At 43.9% G+C, this 17,433-nt stretch overlaps 1 protein-coding gene across 1 annotated transcript in view; it reads right to left on the bottom strand.

Moving 5' to 3' along the window:
- LOC110490011 (E3 ubiquitin-protein ligase RNF152) overlaps window positions 1-17,232 on the bottom strand; it is a 129,185-nt gene extending 111,953 nt beyond the window's left edge. Inside the window, exon 1 of the mRNA XM_021563088.2 lies at window positions 16,960-17,232. The gene's annotated coding sequence lies outside the window, so the exon portion shown is untranslated. The remainder of the gene's footprint in view (window positions 1-16,959) is intronic.
- Window positions 17,233-17,433: the final 201 nt, after the last annotated feature.

Below are 17,433 nucleotides of genomic sequence, written 5' to 3'. Positions count from 1 at the left end.
TCGGTTCTGTTATTTCCGCTGAAGGCATTAAGATGGATCCCGCTAAGGTCCAAGCTGTCATTGATTGGCCCGCCCCTAAGTCACGCGTCGAGCTGCAGCGCTTTCTCGGCTTCGCGAACTTCTATCGTCGTTTCATCCGTAATTTCGGTCAGGTGGCAGCTCCTCTCACAGCCCTTACTTCTGTCAAGACGTGCTTTAAGTGGTCCGTTTCCGCCCAGGGAGCTTTTGATCTCCTCAAGAATCGTTTTACATCCGCTCCTATCCTTGTTACACCTGACGTCTCTAGACAGTTCGTTGTCGAGGTTGACGCGTCAGAGGTGGGCGTGGGAGCCATTCTTTCTCAGCGCTCCCTCTCTGACGACAAGGTCCACCCATGCGCGTATTTTTCTCATCGCCTGTCGCCGTCGGAACGTAACTATGATGTGGGAAACCGCGAACTGCTCGCCATCCGGTTAGCCCTAGGCGAATGGCGACAGTGGTTGGAGGGGGCGACCGTTCCTTTTGTCGTTTGGACTGACCATAGGAACCTTGAGTACATCCGTTCTGCCAAACGACTTAATGCGCGTCAGGCGCGTTGGGCGCTGTTTTTCGCTCGTTTCGAGTTCGTGATTTCTTATCGTCCGGGCTCTAAGAACACCAAGCCTGATGCTTTATCTCGTCTCTTCAGTTCTTCAGTAGCCTCCACTGACCCCGAGGGGATTCTCCCTGAGGGGCGTGTTGTCGGGTTGACTGTCTGGGGAATTGAGAGGCAGGTAAAGCAAGCGCTCACTCACACTCCGTCGCCGCGCGCTTGTCCTAGGAACCTTCTTTTCGTTCCCGTTCCTACTCGTCTGGCCGTTCTTCAGTGGGCTCACTCTGCCAAGTTAGCCGGCCACCATGGCGTTCGGGGTACGCTTGCTTCCATTCGCCAGCGTTTTTGGTGGCCCACCCGGGAGCATGACACGCGTCGTTTCGTGGCTGCTTGTTCGGTCTGCGCGCAGACTAAGTCCGGTAACTCCCCTCCTGCCGGCCGTCTCAGGCCGCTTCCCATTCCCTCTCGACCGTGGTCTCACATCGCCTTAGATTTTGTCACCGGACTGCCTTCGTCAGCGGGGAAGACTGTTATTCTTACGGTTGTCGATAGGTTCTCTAAGGCGGCTCATTTCATTCCCCTTGCTAAGCTTCCTTCTGCTAAAGAGACGGCACAAATCATCATCGAGAATGTTTTCAGAATTCATGGCCTTCCGTCAGACGTCGTTTCGGACAGAGGTCCGCAATTCACGTCTCAATTTTGGAGGGAGTTTTGCCGTTTGATTGGGGCTTCCGTCAGTCTCTCTTCCGGCTTTCACCCCCAGTCTAACGGTCAAGCAGAACGGGCCAATCAGACTATTGGTCGCATCTTACGCAGTCTTTCTTTTCGCAACCCTGCGTCTTGGTCAGAACAGCTCCCCTGGGCAGAATACGCCCACAACTCGCTTCCTTCGTCTGCGACCGGGCTATCTCCTTTTCAGAGTAGCCTCGGGTACCAGCCTCCGCTGTTCTCATCTCAGTTCGCCGAGTCCAGCGTCCCCTCCGCTCAGGCTTTTGTCCAACGTTGCGAGCGCACCTGGAAGAGGGTCAGGTCTGCACTTTGCCGTTATAGGACGCAGACTGTGAGGGCTGCTAATAAGCGTAGAACTAAGAGTCCTAGATATTGTCGCGGTCAGAGAGTTTGGCTCTCCACTCAGAACCTTCCCCTTAAGACGGCTTCTCGCAAGTTGACCCCGCGGTTCATTGGTCCGTTCCGTATTTCTCGGGTCATTAATCCTGTCGCAGTTCGACTTCTTCTTCCGCGATACCTTCGTCGCGTCCACCCGGTCTTCCATGTCTCCTGTATTAAGCCCGTTCTTCGCGCCCCCACTCGTCTTCCCCCCCCCCCCCCCCCATCCTTGTCGAGGGCGCACCCATCTACAGGGTCCGCAGGATTTTGGACATGCGTCCTCGGGGCCGTGGTCACCAGTACCTCGTTGATTGGGAGGGGTACGGTCCTGAGGAGAGGAGTTGGGTTCCCTCTCGGGACGTGCTGGACTGTGCGCTGATCGAGGATTTCCTCCGTTGCCGCCAGGTTTCCTCCTCGAGTGCGCCAGGAGGCGCTCGGTGAGTGGGGGGGTACTGTCATGTATTGTCATGTTGTGTCTTTCTGTCCTTTCCTTTCACCCTGTCTCCCTCTGCTGGTCGTATTAGGTTACCTTTTCTCCCCCGCTTTCCCCCAGCTGTTCCTTGTCTCCTCTTGACTACCTCGTCACCCCTTCTCCCACCTGTTCCCCTTTTCCCTCTGATTAGTCCCCTATATCTCTCTCTGTTTTTGTTCCTGTCCTTGTCGGATTCTTGTTTGTTGTGTTTCATGCCTGAGCCAGACTATCGTCATGTTTGCTGTAACCTTGTCCTGTCCTGTCGGAATCTGCCTGTCTATCTGAGCCTACCTATGTTTGGTTATTAAAGAAGCTCTGTTTAAGTTAGTTCGCTTTTGGGTCCTCATTCACTCATCGTAACAAAGATGTGCATCTGTGAATCTGAGCCCACTGAAAGTGGTTAACATGGTGCCATTGCCCCCAGCAGAACTGAGTCAATATGGTAAAAATCCTGACACAAATGAGAGGGTCTTCACACTTTTATTTTTGCTAAAAGTCTCTTCGGGAACACATAATGCAATGTAAATTTATGAACTTGTCACGTCTTGACCGCTACCTACAGAGGTAGCACACGACACTCGTGTGACAATTGCTCCCCTCTAAGCAGGGCAGTGTAAACATAAATATCTTGTTGAGCCAGCACTCTTACAGCAAATGTTTTTATAGCAATTTGCTTTTACTTCATATGATGCAGGGCTCGACATTAAAGCTTGTCCGCCTGCCCAGGGCAAGTAAAAATAATTGCCGGACAAGCAGATTATAGATTAAGGGATTAAGTTGTTTGAAAGGACATGTAAAAAAACATTATGCAAAAATCCCAATATCAGATAATTAGGCTACTCCGATCAGAATTGTATCAAAGGTCATCTACACTTGACATTACATGCGACTTCTGCTATCATTGAAAAGACGGGTCAAGACGCACAAAAGCCGCTTTGTGGTCCGATTGTGTTTGAAGATTCCTCCTCAGTCTGGACGCAATCCGGCTACCAAAATCGCATAGTGGGCAATGTCATCAGCATTCCTCCCACAAGTCTCCAGAAAACATGTATTTTGTGCCCTAGAGGCACCTTTTCATTATAACGTTGGAGGAAATACATTTCTAGAGTGTGGGGAACGTGTTTGCCCGGCCTCATAAATGCTAGCCAGCTAGCTAATATTTTGAAATAAATTACGAGAGACTTATTTGCAATCCCTTTAGTGTTGCTTGCTAACGTGATGGCTAGCTACAGAGGTTAGCTGGCTACTTAGCTACAGTAGTTAGCTACTGCCATCAGTTGTTATGGTATTATCATATGCTGCCTATTCCACAGTTTGTAGACTGCATACTGGCACTTGAATATAGATCGGGAATGGACACAGCATGGACATGGTGGACACATTTAAATATACATGTAGATTCATGACGTGTTCGGAAGTCCATGATCAGATCTCCATTATCACAATACAGAAATATATGAACTGTCAAGTCTAGACACGGCCAAAGTGTCCTTCGGATACGATGTGTTATGCACTTACCTCCCAATCTCTGCAGAGTGCACTGGAGTATAATTGTAGGCCTGCATTGACAAATCTCACAGCACATAGGAGTATAATTATTGATGGCTTTCATTGACAGGCACGAGCGGTCTTTCAATCATGCAGTCGCAAGATGCGTTTTTGAGATCAAAGTGAACCTAGCTGCCTGTGTACATTTGTTGATATTCATTGCTAGTTCATGAGTTATTTGCCCAGTTGCAGTATAGCTCACCTGCATGTGTGCCAATGGGCCATTGCCAGAGGAGAGAGAGAGCGAGCAGGCACAATAATGATAAAGCCTAAAACAGACTAACGAGTTAGCCAATTCAAAACATAGTGTAGTTTGGATGGTTAACTATTTAGCTATTAGCATGTATTAATGTCCTTGTCATGTCTGATGTCCTAAAATAACTTTCCACTGGCACTCATGTAAACTATAACCACAAATGGCCGACAAACAGTTGATACAGGTGTGCAGTTGATGAAACCAATGCTGCATACTCCAGTTGTAAAACAGTCTCTCAAGTGCTCAAAATTGGTTAGGATTCTCCTCTATTCAATAGTGGCTATGTAATTCTGACAAAGTAATACAAACAAATATATATTAGAATAGCCTAATTGACAAGTAGCCTAATGCCTATACTGTCAATATCTCCCTGGCCGGAACACTGAATATTCAAGACTTAAATATAGATAAACATCTTCGTTAGCTACCTCGCCCACGTTAGCCACTTGATCCCTGGTTCATTGTCAGCGCGGCATAGACTAAGATGCAGTACAATAGAATACAGTATATACACATATGAGATGGGTAATGCAAAATATGTAAACATTATTAAAGTGACTAGTGTTGCATTATTAAATTGGCCAGTGATTTCAAGTCTATGTATATAGGGCCACTTCCTCTAATGTGCTAGTGAATGCAATTTAACAGTCTTATGGTCTCTCGGTGCCAGCTTTGATGCACCTGTACTGACCTTGCCTTCTGGATGATAGCAGGGTGAAAAGGCAGTGGCTCGGGTGGTTGTTGTCCCTGATCCTTTTGGCCTACCTGTCACATCGGGCACTGTAGGTGTCCTGGAGGGCAGGTAGTTTGCACCCGGTGATGCGTTGTGCAGACCACACCACCCTCTTGAGAGCCCTGCGTTTGCGGGCGTGTAGTTGCTGTACCGGGAGGTTGAAGAGGTGCTGTTGCACCTTCTTCATCACACTATTTGTGTGGGTGGACCATTTCAGTTTGTCAGTGATGTGTACGCCGAAGTACTTGAAGCTTTCCACCATCTCCACTGCGGTCCAGTCGATGTGGATGAGGGGGTGCTCCCTCTACTGTTTCCTTAAGTCCACAATCAGCTCCTTTGTTTTGTTGACGTTGAGTGAGGTAATTGTCCTGGCACCACACACCCCGGGCCCTCACCTCCTCCCTGTAGGCTGTCTTGTCATTGTTGGTAATCAGGCCTACTACTGTTGTGTCGTCTGCAAACTTGATGATTGAGTTAGAGGCGTGCATGGCCATGCGGTCATAAGTGAACAGAGAGTATAGGAGGGGCTGAGCACACACCCTTGTGGGGCACCACTGTTGAGAATCAGCGAAGTGGAGGTGTTGTTTCCTACTTTCGCCACCTGGGGGGCGGCCCGTCAGGACGTCCAGGACCCAGTTGCACAGGGCGGGGTTCAGACCCAGGGCCTCAAGCTTAATGATGAGCTACTATGGAATACTATGTTGTTGAATACAGAGCTATAGTCAATGAACAGCATTCTTCCATAGGTATTCTTCTTGTAAAGATGGGATATGGCAGTGCTATTGTGATTGCATCGTCTGTGGATCTATTGAGGCGGTAAGCAAATTTAAGTGGGTCTAGGGTGTCAGGTAAGGTAGAGGTGATATGAGCCTTGACTAGCCACTCAAAGTACTTCATGATTTAGTTCAGTTACCTTTGCTTTATTGGGTACAGGAACAATGGTGGCCATGTTGAAAAATGTGGGGACAGCAGACTGGGATAGGGAGAGATTGAATATGTCCGTAAACACTCCAGCCAGCTGGTCTGTGCATGCTCTGAGGATGCGGCTAGGGATGCCTTCTGGGTCGGCAGCAGTGACCGTGTTATTAACACGCTTAAATGTCTTACTCGAGTCGGCCACCGAGGAGGTGAGCTCACAGTCCATGGTAGCGGGCCGCGTCGGGGGAACTGTGTTATCCTCAAAGCGGGCGAAGAAGGTGTTGGTGTCCGCGACGTGGATGGTTTTCCCCAAGTGCATTTCTCAAAGCCACAATGGAATGAGATATAATACAGGGATCAGAGACCAGCAGCCTTCCATTGTCAATACCAGTGATAATAATTAAATGTATTTTGTGAAGTGGTTCCTTGCATCCAAAAGACCATTTTCAGTCACCTTTTTGGCCCACGGTGTACAGACCATTCATTTTAGGGGGACAATTGACTTGAGCTTTCAGACCAAAAAAATAAATACTCAGTCTTACTTGTCCAAAGGACAAAGTTAATGTCCAGCCCTGTAATGACTTCCATGATATTGATAAAATTAAGCCTGGTTTGTTCTAAGGTAACTTTAATACTGTAGCCAGTGTAAGCCTAAGAGCTCTCCTTTCCAGCTATGGTTCAGCTGAACATTAGCATTAAGCTACAGCCACAACATTTATGTGAGGATGCAGAAATTATTTTCTTTAGCTAGCTAACGTTACCTAGTTGTGTAGCCTATATTATAGTATGAATGACACTGTATGCAAACAGTGTCATTCATATGGGGGGGTAAACGTTACTAGATCATTAAGCATAGAGTTAGTTAGCTAGCTAGCAGTATTTAGCTGTGTATTGTTTGCTAATTTAATGTGTACGGATGAGAAAATATACCCTTTAATTGTCTGCACATGCTTGTGAATTGTTGCATTATTAACCATTGTAACATGTTTTAGAAGAAAAGTTGATAGGATTGTTAAATAGTTTGTTCTTACTGTGGCTTAGTGGCTACTGTGATATTTACAGTCAATTTGAGCTGTGGACCAAGAATGTGATGTTGCCGGCCACAACGAAAGGTAAGGCAAGGAGGTAATATGAATTGAAAAGTAGAAATCTGTTTCGCCACTCCGCTCCTCAGAGACTGTCCTTCATTTCCGAATAGGGCCTTAGCCTGGATTTAGCACAGACCTCTCCCAACAGATGGGACACAATTAGCCATCTGACTCCAGCCAGACGCGTGGAGCGTAGCGCCAAGATGCAAATGGAGGGAAGAGAGGAGAAAAGGAGGAGGAGAGGTACTGAGAAAGCCATCTTGGGAAAGGAGAAATTAATGAAGGGGACAGTGGAGGTGGTGGAGCAGTTTTGAAAAATGGGACAGGGAGAGAGAGAGAGAGGTAGAGATAGAGGGAGGGAGGGGGAGAGACCTAGAGACACAGAGGGGGGAGAGATTGAGAGGGGGGGGGGGAATAGAGAGAGGGGGGAGAGACCGAGAGACACAGAGAGAGAGGGAGATATGAAGAGAGGGAGAGGGGTGGTGAGAAAGAGAGTGTTGGGTAGAAAGTCTGTATTAAGAACAGGAGGAGGAGAGAAAGGGAGGAAGGTTCCCAGGAGATGTTAGACAAACACCTGAAGGGTGTGAATATAGAAGGATGTATGAAAGAGATGATAAAAGCCATGGCATTGAATATTTCTCTATTTATTCCTAAGAATATCCAACTGTAAAATCAACAGAGGCATATTCATTCTGAAACCTAAATTTAATTGGTATTCTTTGTCATATGTCCTCCCACCAACGCATTGATTAAATAAGACTGGGTGTCAATCACTGCTCTATTTATACTGGAGAAATGTGTATTTTTTTAATTTTTTTTAATACTCCCACTGACATCACACCTCAGCTACTGTGTATGCAAAAATATCGACCAAAGTGCCATGCCCACCTTTGTGAACCTAAAATGATGCAGACCTCCAGCATTCTTACCTTCCAGCATTTTAATTTGTATTGGAAAAAATACTTGTCAACACAGTTAAGAAACCTAACTATCCAATGGATGGTATCCATATATTTATCTAAAGAAAGTAGGGGTTTGGGAACAACGGGCAAAGTGGACACCTCCAACTCTTGTTTTGGTAAACTGCTGAGGGATGGGGCTAAAGAAATGTTGAAACTGAAAATCTCCCCCCAAATGTTGTATCTCTGCTATGCGTGATTCTCTAAAACATCCGGTTTTGAAAACAATATCTTGTTTTGCTATCCTTGTCATTTCTGATTATGCTTACAAGTCAATGCCATCAATGGTTCTTATTTACAGATTGTATTAGTATCCTTTACTGTTAAAACAGGCTTTCAAATATTCAGTATTATCTTATCAAAGCTCTTTGCCACCGACCCCATTCATATACGCTAACTACCTTAAGCCGAGGGGACTTTTGTTAAGAGCCCCGACGCTCAATCTGCAAGTGAACACGCTTTGCTTGCCATACGGTATTGGAAGCATAATGTCCTTATCTTTTATATCAGCAAGAAATCATTTTCAAAAAAATAAAAGGTTAAATTACTACACACCTTTATATGGTTAGTGTTCCCACACGGCCATATCTCCATTTTACAGCGCCTGTTTACGGAAGACAGAGGCGACCACCTGTGCTAATTAGTTATCTAGCATGCTCCGAACACCTGTGTGTAACAGAAGAAGGTCGCCAGAAATGTGTGCTAACTGAAAAATACTGTTGCCTGCAACTGTGATAAAGCCGGATAAAAGTGTACAGTAAGTCTATATTTTGCATTTGTGAAATGATCAATTCAAATGTTATTTGTCACATGCTTAATAAACAACAGGTGTAGACTAACAGTGAAATGCAGAGAAAAAAAATAGAAGAAATAGAAACATTTAAAAAGGAATAAATAAACAAAAAGTTGTCACGGCCGTCCTCCTCTTCATCTGAAGAGGAGAGACGAGATGGATCTGAGGACCAATACGCGGCGTGGTAAGTGTCCATGGCAAATCTTTAATCAAGAAAGACTGAACACTATACAAACGAGTAACAAAAACAATAAACCAAATTCGACCGTGAAGCTACAAAATGAGACCTGGGGCCTGTTGCACAAAAGTAGAATTAAGACATCCGGGATAAATGACTCAGCTGAGCTCAATGAAGCCAAAACATGTGCGTCCAGGCTTAATTGGTTGCACAAAGACCAAGCCAGGATGAGCAGACACGGATTCATTAAGCCAGGTGAAACCAATCCTGGATAGGTGCGCGCTCACGGCTCACTCAAATAGACCCCGCCACAGATCACAGATTAACTGATTTACCATGGCAACTAGAGCCGCGTACTTTTCCCCGTCGGAAGCACAAATCCTCATGGAGGCATACGAGGAGGTAAAAGATATAATTAAGAAGAAAGGCAACACCGCCACAGTGATAAAGCAAAGAGAAAAAGCGTGGCAAAGTATTGCAGACCGCCTGAATGCGTAAGTAGTGCACAATTACACACTCACCGCTCCGCTGAAACATCACAATTACAATTCAAATATTTAATTCACATCTCCAAAAATGCAGTTGTACTGTAATTATGAAACGGTTAATTTTTTTTATTGAAATGCACTGCAGATATGAGTGAAATTGTGTAAAGTAACTCCATCACACTGTATAAAGCTATGATAAAATGTTTGATATTTTTACTGAAAACAAGACAAAAATACCAAGTAATTTTTTGCAGTGTGACTCCATTAAGTGTGTGTGTGTGTGTGTGTGTGTGTGTAGATTAAACATGAACGGGCCAAAACGGACATGGCAGCAGGTCAAAATCAAATACAAGAACATTCTGCAGAATGGTATGGTCCCTGACTAATATTTAACAAAGCACAAGCATATATTGTACCCAGAAGGTGCCTGCTCACACATTGTCTGTACTGTTTTAGCAGTGAAAAAGAATACCCACAGACAAGGCACGGGTGGTGGGTCACCAAAGGCTGACCTTACCCCAGCAGAGGACATGGCCTTGGAGCTAAATAAAGGCAGGCCCGTCTTAGAGGGGATCCCTGGGGGGAAAGAGACGAGCATAGGTTCCTCCCAAGATGCCACCCGCTTCATTCAAGGTATGTCCTTCCATCTCTACATGGGATACAACCACATTCATATTGAATCAATTTGGACTGTCTGACTTTGGTTTACCTATTGCCTTGCAGTGTCTGGCAGCACTGTGTTCCTGTTAGAGCCACCAGCACAAGCACCAGACGATGCTGATCCAGTGAGTACTCCATCAAAGGCATACTGTAGGCCTGGCATGTCTTGTCTACTAGCTTCAATATGAATCCGATTAAATGTGATAGGGTGAAGGCCCCAGTGCAGCAGCAACAGCACATGATGGAGACGATGATGAGGAGGAGACCATCTCTCTGGATTCCAGAAGGCATGAGGTATCATGTTAAGACTGTGAAAGTACTATTTACTCTACAATGGTGAGGAGTCCTCATCAAAATCAAAAAATCTAATTTCTTTTACAGGACCCAGATGCTATACAGTGGGAAAACCAGCCTGGCAACATAGTGCGTATTAATAAAAGGACACCACATCCTGCCAAATTCCAGCTGCGCTAATTGTATTGTGTTCACAGAGCTCACAAGCTATCAGAAAGTTGTATGGCAACCACCTCCGGTGCCAAATAGAACTGGCAGACATAGACATTCAGTACAAGAAGAAAAAGATGGAAAATCTTGCACTGGAGTTCGAAATAAAAAAGAGGACAATTAGGAAACTGGACCTTGAAATAAAAAAACTTGAGAGAGAGGTGAGATATGCCTTCAATGTACACTGTATGCTAACTGTAACACAAATGTATTAATCATTATTTTTCTTTCCTCCCCCAGCTCCAAGAAGATGACACAGCTCAAAATAAAAATTAGGTATATTCTCGTAAAGTCAAGTGAGCCATGACATATGAGCTCTTATTGTGAGCACACAGGACGGTGGCATCTTTCTAAGGTTTTTTTTATTTTCCCAGCAATCAGTACAACCAAGTCATCGTTATAAGGCATCGCCCTCTTTTGCCCACCCCCCCCAGCACCAGGTGTGGCCACTAGCCTATATGAAGGCCCAAAATTGTGTTCCTTTCTGCTCTGACAATGGCATGCCCATTCGTGCGAGATGTGGTGGATGAAGAAGCACTTGTGCTGAGGAAAGCCTTCAGGTGAGAAAGGGTCTTCAGGGACCGGTTGGACCCACTGGCCTTCCCTGATGACCATCTATATGAAAGATACAGGTTTTCTGCAGATGGCATCAGGTATCTATGCAGACTACTGGGTCCCAGGATTAAGCACCGCACTGCACGGAGCCATGCACTGAGTGTGGAGCAAATGGTTTGTGTGGCCTTGCGCTTTTTTGCTAGTGGAGCCTTCCTGTACTCAGTGGGGGATGCAGAACAGCTGAACAAGGCCACAATTTGCCGCACAATAAGGAGTGTGTGTCTGGCTATCAAAGCATTAGCAGATGTCTTCATCTCCTTCCCTGGCCACAGGAGACTCTGTGACATCAAAGAGGAGTTCTATAGGATTGCAGGTAAGAGGATCTACAAATTACAGGACAACTGTTAACACATAGTAGGATACTCATTACTTTGTGTGACAGGTTTCCCCAATGTCATTGGTGCAGTGGACTGCACACACATAAGGATAAAAGCCCCCTCAGGTGCCCATGAGGCCGATTTTGTGAATAGGAAATCCTTTCACAGCATTAATGTTCAGGTGAACATAACTTTTTGATATTGTCCATTGACGAACACTCTGCATTGCCAGTGATGTGCATTGATTGGTGTAATATTCCTCATCTTATGATTTCAGATGGTCTGCAATGCTGACTGTGTGATCAGCAATGTTGTGGCAAAATGGCCTGGCTCAGTCCATGACTCCAGAATCTTTCGGGCCTCTGAAATCTATCAGTGCCTATCACAAGGTAAGCCACACAACCCCTATTTATAACCATCATGGCTGTGTCAAGAATATCACTGTGTTTATGAGGTAGTAATGATGAGATTTTGTGTTGACAGGTGAATTCTCTGGTGTGTTGCTGGGAGACAGGGGGTATGGCTGCCAGCCTTTTCTCCTGACACCTTTCACAGACCCCCAGGAAGCACAGCAGGCCTACAACCATGCCCATGCCAGGACCAGGGCCAGAGTTGAAATGACCTTTGGCCTCCTGAAGGCACGCTTTCACTGCCTTCACAAATTAAGGGTCAGCCCTGTTAGGGCATGTGATATTACTGTGGCTTGTGCTGTCCTCCACAATGTGGCCTGCCTGAGGAAGGAGAGGGCCCCCAGAGTGCCACCAGCCATGGACTGGGACAATCCGGCAATCTTCCCTGATGACGACAGTGGTCGGCTGCTGAGGGACCAATATGTGTTGAATTATTTTAGTTAGTATGTGTGCTTTCAATTTTGGTTAAATATGTCCTGCGGTGGCAGAGGAATTTGGTTTTTTTTGGGTTCGTTTTTTGACGAATTTGGCCTCTTATGTTTGTGCGGTATACTGTGTGTAATACAAGGCTGCAGGGAGGCTACTGCATCCATTCATTTGTCTGTTCAGTTGATGTGTATGGATTTGTCCTGCATTTATTTTAGTGTGCAGACATGCAGGGTGTGTTATACACATTCAAAGGTCTGTATATGTATCATTTTGTATAATATGCTTAGATTCTGTGCTTTCCATCTTGTAGAGTCACTGTGACTTCAGTTTTGAAAGGAGCTGATGGTTTACCTGCTTTGTTTTGTCCTTATTCAATAAAGGAACATAATGTTACACATTGTGTTTTTATATTCATATGGAATGTGTATTTGTTTATATGACAGAGTACTAGGGCCACACTGAAGAAAAAGGATAAAGTCATAAATTTATGAGGCTGGTTCTTTCTGCAGAAAAGCTACATATTGTTTTTACAGTTTTGATACTTATGACAATGTGATACTTAATATTCTGGCACATCAGCATGTCTTTGTTTATGAAACCATACTGAAGTACAATTTCACGAAATGCCCCACATCTGTCATTTTAACAACTGTCCTCCTTTAAAACAACTGGTTACAATATTATGACTTGTGTTTTTTTCCCCTCTGTGGCCCTAATATTCTAGCATTTTATATATAGCCTTATAGTCTATGGGAAACTGTAAATTATCTAATGATAGCAACATCATCTAAAAATCATTTTTTATCCAAAATCATTGAAATTAATGATCACAAACGTTTAAATAACAGTGGGTCTAGTTATATGTGATAACAATGTATAGTGAGCAGTGAAATAACTATTGGTTTCCATTTGTGGTGACTGCTGACTGACATTAGGGATGAGATTAAATAGATCCTGGAATTTAGCCTGGTCTGGAGCAGGCTAGCTCCACAGAATAAATCTCCATGGTAATTTATACCATAACATATCCTCCTGCCCCCTATCCATCTTTAGTGCAACCGGATTACGGATCAATTGAGCCAGGATCACCAAGATATCCTGGCTTAATCCCTTATCCTAGTTTTGTGCAACAGGCCCCTGTGCTGAAACAAGCCATCAACATAGACAATCACCCACAAACAAACAGTGCAACCCAGGCTACCTAAGTATGATTCTCAATCAGAGACAACTAATGACACCTGCCTCTGATTGAGAACCATACTAGGCCGAAAACATAGAAATGCCCCAAAACATAGAAAAACAAACATAGACTGCCCACCCAACTCACGCCCTGACCATACTAAATAAATACAAAACAACGGAAATAAAGGTCAGAACGTGACAAAAGTAAAAATAACTTGGCTATATACACGAGGTACCAGTACCAAGTCGATATGCAGGGGTACTAGGTAATTGAGGTAAATATGTACATATACAGAAGTCGGAAGTTTACATACGCTTAGGTTGGAGTAATTAAAGCTTGTTTCTCAACCACTCCACAAATGTCTTGTTAATTAACAAACTATAGTTTTGGCAAGTCGGTTAGGACATCAAATTTGTGCATGACACTAGTCATTTTTCCAACAATTGTTAACAGACAGATGATTTCACTTATAATTCATTGTATTACAATTCCAGTCGGTCAAAGGTTTACATACACGAAGTTTACTGTGCCTTTAAACAGCTTGGAATACACCAGAAAATTATGTCATGACTTTGGAAGCTTCTGATAGGCTAATTGACATCATGAGTCAATTGGAGGTGTACCTGTGGATGTATTTCAAGGCCTACCTTCAAACTTAGTGCCTCTTTGCTTGACATCATGGGAAGAACAAAAGAAATCAGCCAAGACCTCGTAAAAATAATTGTGGACCTTCACAAGTCTGGTTCATCCTTGGGAGCAATTTCCAAATGCCTGAAGGTACCACATTCACCTGTACAAAGAACAGTACGCAAGTATAAACACCATGGGACCACGCAGCCATCATACCACTCAGGAAGGAGATGCATTCTGACTCTTAGAGATTAATGTGCTTTTGTGCGAACAACAGCAAAGGACCTTGTGAAGATGCTGGAGGAAACAGGTACAACAGTATCTGTATCCACAGTCAAACGAGTCCTGTATCGACATAACCTGAAACGCTCCTCAGCAAGGAAGAAGCCACTGCTCCAAAACCGCAATAAAAAAAGCCTGACAACAGTTTGGACCTGCACATGGAGACAAAGATCATACTTTTTGGAGAAATGTCCTCTGATCTGGTGAAGCAAAATAGAACTGTTTGGCCATAATGACCATCATTATGTTTGGAGGATAAAGGGGAACGCTTGCAAGCCGAAGAACACCATTCCAACCATGAAGCACGGGGGTGGCAGCATCATGTTGTGAGGGTGCTTTGCTGCAGGAGGGACTGATGCACTTCACAAAAAGATGGCATCATGAGGTCGGGAAATTTTGTGGATATATTGAAGCAACATCTCAAGACATCAGTCAGGAAGTTAAAGCTTGGTCGCAAATGGGTCATCCAAATGGACAATGACCCCAAGCATACTTCCAAAGTTGTGGCAAAATGGCTTAAGGACAACAAAGTCAATGAATTGGAGTGGCCATCACAAAGCCCTGACCTCAATCCTACAGACATTTTGTGGGCAGAACTGAAAAAGTGTGTGCGAGCAAGGAGGACAACAGATCTGACTCAGTTACACCAGCTCTGTCAGGAGGAATGGGCCAAAACGTTTGACCCAAGTTAAACAATTTAAAGGCAATGCTACCAAATACTAATTGAGTGTATGTAAACTTCTGACCCGCTGGGAATGTGATGAAAGAAATAAAAGCTGAAATAAATCATTCTCTCTACTATGAGTTTTGGTAAACTTAATGACTTTTGGTAAACTTGCCAACATTCCTAAAGAGACATTATTGGGCTATTTGCCCCCCAAAAAACTAGATAGAATTATGAAACATTTAAATGTTGAAAGGGTCAATATCATACATCCACCATCAATGCCTGAATTGCTGTCTACAGAATAAGCTCTTTATCTAGCCTGATTAATCAGGCTGTAATACACAATTAAGGCTTTAAGTCCCTCTGCGTCCAAATCACTAAGGACTTAAATTGGTCCACACACAAATGCACAGTCGTGAAGGTGCAACAGCACCTCTTCACCCTCAGGAGTTGGATAGGTTTGGCATGGGCCTTCAAATCCTCAAAAAGTTATACAGCTGCACCACTGAGAGCATAACTGGATGCATCATTGCTTGGTATGGCAACAGCACTGCCCTCGATCGCATGGTACTACAGAGGGTGTTGCAGACAGGCCAGTATATCACTGGGACGGAGCTCTCTGCCATCCAGCACCTGTATATCAGTTGGTGTGAAAGGATGGCCTGGAAAATTGTTAATGACTCCAGCCACCCAAGCCATAGCCTGTTCTTTCTGCTTCAACTCAGCAAGCAGTACCGGTGCATCAAGTCTGACACCAACGGGCTCCGTAACAGCTTCTATCTCCAAGCCATAAGTCTGCAAAATAGCAACCAAATGGCTACCTGCACTGAGTTGTTCTTTGTATTTGTTTTTTACACTGTCTCTATACACTCAAGCACACTGACACTCCAACACATACACACACACACACACACAATTTTCTCACACATTTATAATGACTCTGCACACATATGCTGCTGTTACTCTATTTGTCATAAATCCTGATGCCTAGTGATCAGGATAGTGGTATTGGAACTGACCCTGTACTGTATATAGCTTCTTACTTTCTCATGTTCTTATTTATTATTTTGATATATTGTGTGTTCTTGTTCTACCTTATGTTATATTTAGTACTACATTGATATGAAATACTGCATTGTTAGGTTTAGATCTTGCAAGGAAGGCATTTCACTGTACATGTACACAACATTAAAACTTGAATAAATTGGTATATACAGCAATATTCGGATTTCACTGTCATGGCATGCTTGGTTCAATAGCTATTGACGAGAGAAAACTAAATATCTAATATAAAACTAATTTAACCTAGGTGCCAAAACGAACTACATACCTACAGGCTCTCTATAATGTTGGGTAAACAAATACATTTTCCTGTAGATATTTTGTCTCAAATTTCGAGCAGCTGAAGGACATACCGCACAGACAACCAGTAGAGTAAGTTTACATTTAATTGTATTCAACATTCTGGCTTGTAAGGAACATTTACATGAATTTGCAGGCATTCGTTTCAGGCTGTAGATATATACCAATTAATTGTGTATTACAGCCTGATTAAATCAGACTAGGCCCTACTCTATATCCTAGGCCTACAAGCAATAGGCAAATCATGCGATGGACTGGAGACAATGCAAAACCTTCCTATTATGTCATGGTCTGTCTATCTTTCTCTGTTCTCTCTCCTATCAGGGAGCAGAGTGGGCTCTGAAGTCAAATAGAAGCAACTACAAAAAGACTGTAACACAGTTTTTACATAACACTATTAACAGGGTAGACATTTTGAAATACCAATTAGCTTTCTAAAAAAACGTGATATATTGGAATTTTGACCTCCCCATCAATGCATTGCATGATACACTTATTTGTCAACCAAACTGAAGCTTGATGTGTAGGCTAAATTATTTTAAAATATAAAAGGGGCAATCAATGTGTTATTGCAGCAATCGGTGTCATAACACATGTTTAACGTTTCCTGTAACATTATTATCAGAGAAAGGATAAAGCACCAAGCTAACGAGGGTAGCAAGCTGCAGACAGTGTATGTTACTGAACATTTGTAGCCTTATCCAATAAATAAGTTTATATTGTTTAGACAACTCAAACAATAAAGCCTACCATACAATATGCACGTCAACAATATCATCTCAATCTCACCTTATATATCCGCTGTGTGTCATCTATACTGAAAGTACAGCTGCAATCCACATTCGGCTTCAGTGTCTGTTTGATATGTTATGTCTGTACCTGGGTTGTCTCTGCCGCACGAGTATAGACTACACTGGATAGACAGCGATTTAAAAAATGCTGGCTTCGCCTTGATGTAGTTTGAGTGGGCTACTTCACGGAGTGGTTGTTTACAGTGTGCCTGTTCCTACCAACCAAACGAAGACCCTCCCTCCGCGCTCTCTCACCCTTGATATATCAGCCTCCGCACAGATGGATACGCCCTCTAATATTAATTATCCTCTATTATGAAGACCGTTCTGTTTAACTGCTAGGTATTGTGAAACAATTCAATTTGAGTTTAGCACTTCCGATGTGTAGAGAGAGCCACCTTGTGTGACACAATGTAGGTGATCCGTTGCGTAGTCAAGTAGGGGAAAGTTGGCTTTTTATTAATGGTCTTCA

This window comes from Oncorhynchus mykiss, chromosome 15, assembly GCF_013265735.2.
Source record: "Oncorhynchus mykiss isolate Arlee chromosome 15, USDA_OmykA_1.1, whole genome shotgun sequence".
In the NCBI taxonomy this organism is placed as follows: domain Eukaryota; kingdom Metazoa; phylum Chordata; class Actinopteri; order Salmoniformes; family Salmonidae; genus Oncorhynchus; species Oncorhynchus mykiss.
The sequence above is the reverse complement of the archived record's forward strand: the minus strand, read 5'-3'. Positions and strand labels throughout refer to the sequence as shown.